At 51.7% G+C, this 9,132-nt stretch overlaps 1 long non-coding RNA gene across 1 annotated transcript; it reads right to left on the bottom strand.

Annotated features, from left to right (window-relative positions):
* Window positions 1–317: 317 nt before the first annotated feature.
* LOC309439716 lies at window positions 318–8,479 on the bottom strand. The gene is made up of 3 exons (XR_014184062.1): window positions 8,139–8,479; window positions 7,643–7,957; window positions 318–389 (listed from the first exon to the last, which is right to left on the bottom strand). It is a non-coding gene; the product is annotated as an uncharacterized lncRNA (long non-coding RNA).
* Window positions 8,480–9,132: the final 653 nt, after the last annotated feature.

Raw genomic sequence — 9,132 nt, 5'->3', positions numbered from 1 at the left:
AACTCCAAAACTGATGTCTAAAGTTATTGGAAACATTTGCCCATCTGAATGTGTCTTTCTTATTGACTACCTAGATGTCTGCCTGAATGTTCATCACTTTTCCTGCTGTTTCTGTGATACGCAAAGTTAATATTTACACATGCACCCAGCTCATTGCACACATCTCCATATTGATTTCCTATACCTCAAGCACACTGTTACACAAGTATACATAACTTTGCAGTCATATATTTTAATGCATTCATTGCATGAAAAGAGCTTTCAACGAGATGTAGCCAAAAAAGGCCTTTCCGAAGCACCGGCCATCCCAGATTCCTACCTGCTGGGCAGCTGCATCGCTGGTGTGTGTCTCGAACTTCTCGATGTCTCGGCAAGTGGAACTTTAATTTCTGCCAAGGGACGAAAAAGGGCAAAAGGATTCATTAGTATTGTTGAAACCAAGCCTCGAATTCTTGGAAAAGCAGGACTGGGGGATGCTACCCAAGTTGAGATGGGAGAGACAGAGCAGAATGGTTTGGGAATGAAGCAAGGCATTAAAATTCATAGCGTTTAACTAGAAATGTGGGGTTTGATTGGAAGCAGGCTGGGGAAGTTTCGTAATGGCCTCCAAATGTGGTCCTCCTGACAGGCATTACAAAATCAAGAGCCACCAGCAGCGAATAAAGGGGTGACTGCGTCCTCACAAGAAATCCGCGCTCTCACAAGAGCCGCTCGGCAGATGACAAGCGAAGGTCTGACGCAGGTACCCCTGCCCCCGGGCAGGTTCCCCGTGCTCACAGGGACACTGAATGGACAGAGGGGTCCCACTGAAAAGCTGCAGCTGAAGGTGGCCTGAAAGCAGCATTTCCTGAAACCTTCGGAGGCTGAGGCTTCACTTTTCTCCAAATGCAGAGCAAGACAAGACCTTCCAAAAGCTTCCACAAGGTGGAATCGCATCAAAATGTTCATTTCCAATGAGTCTGGGTTTCCAGTGGTGCCAGTGTGCTGATCTCCTGCTCTCTGGCCCCATCTCTTGAAGGGGCAATTCAGTCCACCTGAGGCCACTGCATCTTCCCTCACTGGAAATGTCATCAAAATTGACCCATGTCCTGAGCAAAATGCACTTCAGGGACAGCATCCCCACCACCCCTCATAAACGTTTCTAAAATAACTGTGATTTAGTGAAGAAAATGCAAATCAGTCCTAATAAGTTATTCATTAATGCCTGTGAACCACACTTGGTTAATGATCTGAGATGATTTGAGAAGGCTGAGCTGCCAGGGTGCCTGTGCTAACAAGTCCCTCCCTCTTCCCTTCTAACCCACAAACTCAGCTCCCCATCCCGGCTGCATCTTTTTATTGTCCGACCCACTGCACCACTGGCACCAACATCTCAGAATAAAGAGCCAACAAGCTTTGCCCAGGATCATATAGCAGTGATGCGATCTTCACAAGTCAGTGAGCGCCTTCCTGCAAGAAGGCAGCATTTTGGGGAAAATTTCTTTTAGAGAGAAAAAAAAAAACCCCAAAGTAACATGTTTCTTCGTGGGATGAGGGAAGGCAGGGCTGGCTGGACCATTTCCATTTTGCACTGCGAAAGGGCTGCCTTCCTCATTGCAAGGCAAAAACCAGGGAGGGCCGTTGTGACTGACTAGAAATCGAATAGTTTCAGAGCTCTTTTTTTCGCATGGTAGACCAAAATGTTTTGACAGCGAGCTGATCGGGTATCAGGGTGAGGAGAGGGTTTCGCACAAGGAGAATTGCCAGTTCCCATGCAGTATTTTATCTGTGTTTACCTTCTCGGTTTAAAAGCACAGATATGTGAATCTTTGGGCACGTTCCCACCCAGCTGCCACCCCCAGATGGCTTCGAGCACTTCCAATGGTCAAACATGGGCACAAATAGGACAGCAGAGCCTTTATTTGGATACTGGCACTGGTTTGTAGACGCACACGTTCCTGTTTCCATCCACACGTGTGCCAACCAAAATGTTTGAACACGAGACTGCCACAGTTGGGTGGGGGTTGCCATGTTTGGGAACCGGGCTTAGCGCAGGGAAGGGGTGATGGTTCAAGCAGGCAGGAGCAGAAAGACATTTCCCAACCAGTGAGCGTCCGACGTGCTGCGGCAGCGCCCGTTGTGGGACAGAAATCTGCAAGAAAACACGCAGCAGATCCCTGCCCGGCCAAGGGGGGCAGCGGGGGGCGAAGGCAGAGCGAGGGCTTGCTGCGAGCAGCTTTGGCTGGGTCGCTCTGCCAGCAGCAAGGAGAAAAGCAGCATAACCGGACTTATTAGGGGAAGTGATGACCCAGCAGGACTTGAGCGTGACTGGCAGAGAAACAGGAGCGATAGCATTTCCCCGTGACTTTATCTGCAGGGTCGGGGTGGTGGAAACACCTGGAAAATAGCCTTCTCAAGGGTGGGAGCACCAATACCACGCACCCGTCGGGCACCTAGTGTCGCTAAGCGTTTTCCCCATCCCCAGCCGTCGCAGTGCGCCCGGAGCTCTACACACCCCTGGGAGCGCAGAGGGCAGTGGTGTCGTGGGATTGCTCCCCATCAGTGGGAGGCAAAGCCTAGCGGAAATTTCAGAGTGCCTGGAGTTCAGTTTCCTGTATAGTCTATTAACCAAACACTGACTGCAACACAAAAAAGCCTTGGCTTCTGGAGACCTCAGTTCAACTCTGCGTTCAGACAGTGAAACAAAACGAATTCCTGGCCTTTTCTGCTTCTCTCATTACTACTGTGCAAAATACCGCCTGCTCCAACACAAAGAGAAAATAAAAGGGGGGAGCTTTCATTTAAAAGTGGCCTTTCCAAGCAACAACTTCCATTCCCAAGCAACAGAAAACCATTCATTTTAGGGCAAGGTGGACTTCTGTAAACTACAATAATGCCATCTCTGGGAATCTAGTGGGTTTGATCTCCTTTCTAGGATCTAGGGTTTGCTTTTTCACCTGAGGGACATCTAGAGAATTAAGCAACAGAGCAGCAACTGGCTACTTCTTGCCCTGGCAGAAACACTGAAAACGTTTCTTATGGAGAGGATCGGCTTGTTGGCATAGCCTGCTTGCTCTCACCTGTTACATTTTCAAGTGACTTAACGGCTGCACCTTCCCCCTATACATATGAATAGGGCTGAATGAAGCTTTTGCCATCACTGGGGCCACAGCTGACGGGCTCCCACACGAGGACTGTGCACCTCTGTGTGTTTAGGGAGCCATCGCACATCTCTGAGAGCAAAGGAAAGGAGAAAACCCTCTGTCTGCAAGAAGGGTCGGGATGAAACACGTGCTGGCAACAAGCAATAAAGCCAACGCCAGCTTTTCCCGTGGGTTTTGGCAACTCGCTGCTCGCATGACAGGACTGGCTGAGTGGACAGTGAGACCTCCTCTGACATTAGACCATGGCTGTGGCCTCCTAAACCTTGCAAGCGCCTATTTTGCACAGGCACTTGAGATTAGGTGAGAGAGAGGGCACTTCTTCAAAGAGGGCAAATTAATAGCTCTTTAGCAGACACAGTTGTTCGCAGTCACTCGGGGAGGTGAGATTGTTTCCCACCACTATCTCCAACAGCTAAAAGAAACACATTTCAAATAGATAATCTATTACAACCATCAGGAGGGATTTCAAGGGCTGGTGGTTTTGTTAACTCTCATTGCTTTATCTCTGATTGAGCTGTTTTTTCTTAAAGGCCTAGCTCTCGGAATCGCAGCACCTAGTGGCACAGAGCAAAAGCAAGCCCTCCCAGATGGAGGAAAAAGCTCGGAAACAACACCAACGAGGTTCAAGGACCGCAGGCAGCTGGAAGGAAACAGGACTTGCTATCAGCGGAATTAGAAGCAAAAAAATATAGAGTTCATGATTTTGGGGTGAAAAGCACTAAGCTGGAGATGGAGGCAGGGATGCCCAGAAAAATGCTGCTGCCCTGGGAAGCAGAGTTAATTCAGCAGTGCACTTCAAGACTCCGAAGGGAAAGAAAACAAAACAAAAACAAAAAAAGCTTTAAGTTGGGAGGAAAATGGAGTTTTCAGGAGTCCCTCCTTTACTCACATAAGTGAGGAAAGTCCCAGGGAAATGAGCCTATAAGGAAAGCAGTGAGGATCAACACTCCCTCCCCATCCACGGCACAGCCCCTGAGCCTCTTCAGCGTCGCTAAAGACACCAAAAATACCTTCAACACACCCCCTGAGAGGCTAAGCCGCTCATTGCAGAGCAGAGGGCCAGGAGATCTTCCCCCAGGCCTTAGGGGATAACTGCTGTTGGGTTACACACACACACGTTTCTATCTCTACCAGCACACATTCTGTTTTCTGCTTTTTTCCTAGGGGCAGCACTGAGTCCATTCTCCTCTCCACCCTGCCAAGCTTTGGGCAACCAAAATAGTACCAAATGTTACCCAGCATGAGAAAGGACCTTATTTTCTTCTTTGGAAAGCTTTGCCATTTCTGCAAATGCCCATAGTGAGCTTATTTGTAAATGCCATTTCTGCAAATGCCCGTAGTGAGCTTATTTGTAAATGCCATTTTTGCAAATGCCCGTAGTGAGCTTATTTGTAAATGCCATTTTTGCAAATGCCCGTAGTGAGCTTATTTGTAAATGCCATTTTTGCAAATGCCTGTAGTGAGCTTATTTGTGCTCTTTGCGTGAACTTCTGATGCCCCACAAACGCAGAGGAGTTCCCAACGCAGAGCTAAAGCTCTCCCTGAACTACCTGCTTCTGGCCATTCTGCACAGATGGTTTTGCGGGAAGACTTAGTCAATCTGTGTCTGGTAGACAATTCCTCTCTGGTATTTGCTGACACCGGGCAGAGGTTCACACAGCAGCAAGTGAAGCAGCACTGGTTGGGCTGCTTGTGGGAATGGATCTGCCACCCTCTCCTTGCTCATCCTGACCTGAGATGGAAACTCTGCCACAGCCAGCAACGACTGATCCAAAACTGGGCTCCACAACCGGGAAAATATCCCCACCAGCTGGCTTTAAATTGATATTTTGAACAAACCAACCCATCTCCTCTCCCTCCCAGTTTGCTTTATTTTTGTTTGTCTGGAAGAAGGACACCTAACACGACTTTGGCATTTTGCATTGGTCAGTGCAACCTGTCCAGTGTCCCCACAGCTGCTTGCAGACCCCAAGGACTCCTGGGGCACATCTGGGTGTGAACGTGGCATAGTGCAGAGAGCACACAGAAGTATGGATTTGGAACATGCCCTTAAAGCTCCTCTACCAGCCCTCGCAGACTTTGCTGCTTCGCGTCCCTCCAGCCGACCCCTCACAGCCACCAGAGGTAGAAACGTGTCCGCATGCTCCCCTCAGCTCCCGCCTCCCTGCCCAGCTCAGCCCAGCTCTTTGCAAAGCGAGGGTTTCTTTAAAGCTCTGCTGTTCTGTGATGGATAACACTGAGCTGGCAGCTGTGAAACACATTAAAGTCAAAACACCAGGAAACTTTGCGAGGATGGGGAAGTGAGAGGCAGTGAGGGTCTGAGCAGGGGGGAATGATCATCCCCCTTTCATGTCCATCACAACAAGCCCCATCACATCCCCTCTCCTCCCAGTCCTGCTCAGCACTGTCTCCTGCTTTCCTCATTTTTCTTCTCCCATCCTTTCCCCATTCCCCTTGATCTTTCCTGTTTTCCTCCATCCTTCTTTTCCCTTGCCAGCCACTCCAGGAGACCCATTCGCTTCAGACCTGATGCAAAGGAGGACCAGGGGGGTTTGTTTTTCTTTCCTAAGCAACAGCCCCATCTGCCACCCCACCATCTGTCTGCCAGCAGCCCCCAGCCCTGCACCTCCAGCCGCTGGCGCACACCAGCGCCTCTGGCTTGGGTGTGGGGGCCTGAAAGAGCTGTTTGAGGAGCCAGGGGCAAGTGCTGGCCCCTCAGGTGGTTCGTGCCCCACGGCTGCTCCCTGCAGCACCTGCAGGAGTGCTGGGGCCAGCCCTAGGGGCTCACGAGGGGCTTCTTAGAAAACAGGGGTGCTGCCAGGCATGTGGGCTCCATGAGAGCCCCGTTTCCTTGCTAAGCCGGGCTATAAAAAGGCGGAAAGGTGCCGTGGTCAGCAGAGCCAGCAGGACACAGGGGGCCATCCGGCCCCGGGCACGGCTCCCGGCACGCATCCTGTGGCACTTCTCAAATCACTTGGTAGAGATAAACTGCGACTTCCCAGGAGACTCGTGCCAGCAGCAACAAGAGGAATGCTGCACATTATCCCCTGCCCGACAGTGGGGAAGAAGGCCCTGCACAAGGGTGCAAACACGGGACACAGGTCCAGCCATTTGCAACAGTTCTACCTCCCCAAAAAGCTTTTCTCTGTCGGTGTTGATGCATGGACCCCATCTCCCCCTTATTCCTCATCCAATGAGGCCACTCAAAACTACATCCCTCAGAGCTCCTACGGTGTTTCCTGACTCGAGGTTCACAGCTTCTGACTACAAACCCAAATCAGTCCAAGGACTGCTCCCACGGGACCCATAAACGGTAGCTGAACCTGTCAGCTGTAAGTTTGTCTCCTCCACAAACCTTCACTGCTCCTAGGAGGTGTGGGGGGTCCCCAGGTCCCCCTGGGTGACAGGCGGCACTGTGGAGAGGCAGGTCCCACTAGTGACCGCTCTGATCACCCTGCTCCTCGCCTCGTTTGGCAACAGTAGTGCACGAGGCTTTTTCAGACACGAGCAGTTTCTGGGCTAGCCCTGGGGGTGTCTCTAGCCTGTCTTGAGCAAGGCTGGAGTAAACAGAGAAAAGGAAAAGTGAGTGGAAGTGGCCCCTGCCCTGAATCTCACTGCTGAGCCTCCCCCAGAGAACAGGTCAGCATGGACCTGCCTGGAGAGTTTCAGGGATGGGAGGCACCATCTGCTCCCTGAGAGATGTCAAAACCACTTCAAAGCCCCTAAAAAGTGAGGAATCCTGCAGGATACTTGCCCTACCCAAGGCAGAGGAGCCCAGACAGCCCCCAGCAGCACCAGCACAACAAAGTAAAAGGTGTCAGGAACAAAAATTTGCACTTTGGGGCCCTCTTTATCAACCTGCTGAAGCTCAGTCTTCTTCAGCAGCAGCTCTCCCCGTCCGCAGAGGAAGAGCCTGCCAGCTCCAGTCCCATTTGGATGGATCTCCGTAGCACAGCCGTATGCTCTGCACTGCTGCTCTGCCAGTACCAGAAACTACCCCGGCAGTGCCCGTGGGTCTCATTTTCCCAAGCCAGGAGCCATGGAGGGGCCATGGCTGGCACAGTAGAGAAGCCAGCCCATCATGACATAGGTATGTTTGCAGCTACCTCCTCCCATAGGCACACCGGCTGTGACGTGCCTCACCTCTCCTTCTCCCGGGGCTCAGACCCTCACTGAATTCCCAGGTTCGACCTCTAGCTCCAACTCTTCTGGCAGGCAACGCCACCAGCCGCTCTTCCCTCCCTGCCGGGAACAGGGATGAGTTTTCCCCCTTTGCAAATTGCAGCGTGGGCTGGGGCAGAGGGAAGCAAACGCTGGGTGGGTTGGAAAGGTGAGAGGGACCTGAAGGCACAGAAACTTCAACCTAGCAGCATCACTTGTGTAGAAATACATTTGTAAAGGAGAAAAAAAACAAAACAGATAATGCGACTAAGCAAGCATGCACATGCCTAAAACGTAGAGCACTGCAAAATATACATGCAAAATGAAAGGACACCGACCTCATCAAGCAGTTGGTCAACTCTTCCCAAAATAGCTGTCTCCATTTGGTCTGCTGAGAGCCAGGCAGGGAGCCGCGTGGGTCTGTCCGCTTCTAAGTGGGACACGCGGGACTGCAGATCGGAGGTCCGAAAGTACAGCAGGAGGCTCAGCACCAGAGAGAGCAGGGAGACGCCGGGCAGCCCCGAGCCCAGCAGGAGGGGGAGGCGGCAGCATCTCTCCCCTTCGCCGGTCCTGGGGGGAGCCACGCACCCCCTGTCAAAAGCTGCTTCGCCGACACCTTCCCAGCTCTTCTCCTCCAACATTCCCTCCCTGTCCTGAGAAACAATAAATAAATAAATAGAATAAATAAAGCCTCACTCCTCCTCCAAGAAGCACAATCCAGAGGGCATAGAAAAAGAACATCCAAGGGGATCCCAATGCCAGCAAATCACAATTAACAATAATGACAAAAGCGGATGGGGGGGTGTCTTTAAAAAATGAAAACAAACCACACACACAAAAAAGCGGTGCAGAAAAAAGGATCCAACTGCAGCAAGGAGTGGGAGAGGGAAAAAAATACTGATCAGGGTTTTTGGTTTTTTTTTTCCTCCTGTGTTTCAGTCTTTTGGTTCTCTGGTGGGTTTTTGTTTCGTTCTAAGCTGCCAGGTTCAGTTCCTCTGCAGACCGGCCAGGAGTTCGCATATGAAAGTCCCCATTAGAGAGCGGTAACTCTCAGCTGCTCCGGCGACGCTGTGCTCTGGCTGATTGCGGCTCCCCTGTAACATGACACACTCCAAACGAACAGGGCTGGGATGAGCGAGCTCTGCGGCTCCCCAAGTAACCTCCTCTGAAGTAACCTCCTCTGCTCGCTCGCTCTCTCCACCTCTCCCTTGCTGCATGATTTATTTATTTATGCAAAGCGCTGGGGTGGGATCGGGCAGCGGGACGCCCCTGTCCTGCTCGGTCCCCAAACCACCTCTCTGCCGCCAGCCCTTCCCTTTGAAGTGGCTCTCGTCGGGGTTATTTATAGCGTCAGGAAAGAGATTGTAAAGCAGAGGCTGGGCTCGCACCAGCCCGTGTCTCTCTTTCCTCACTGAGCTGAAGGGCACTTTACAGGATGGTACAAACGTGCTGTTCTGGCCCCCGTGCAGATCCCGGGGCAGCCCTGAGGCACCGATATGGGTATTTTGACCCTGATATTCTGAGGACAGGAGCCAGGCAGGGTGAGAACCAGAGGGAAACATCTGGAAACAAGAACTGGCAGCCGAGGGCTCTGCAAAAAACAAGCAAAGGGCAGCAGGGAGCAACACCCCAGGCAGGCAAGCTGCAGTGTGAAAGGGGGAACCTTTCAGGGTCGATTGGGGTGGACAACCTGCCAAGCTGGGGGGGAACCGATGGTGTTCAGAGGAATTAATCTGCTGACGCTCTCTAGAAAAGCAGAGCTTCCCATCGCCTCCTCCATGTCCCACTGGACACGGGGCGCCAGACAGAAAACCCCCTTGGTGGGGAA

This window comes from Streptopelia decaocto (genome assembly GCF_964273445.1).
Source record: "Streptopelia decaocto genome assembly, chromosome: 5".
In the NCBI taxonomy this organism is placed as follows: domain Eukaryota; kingdom Metazoa; phylum Chordata; class Aves; order Columbiformes; family Columbidae; genus Streptopelia; species Streptopelia decaocto.
Note: the sequence above shows the minus strand (reverse complement) of the source record. Positions and strands in the feature narration are given on the sequence as shown.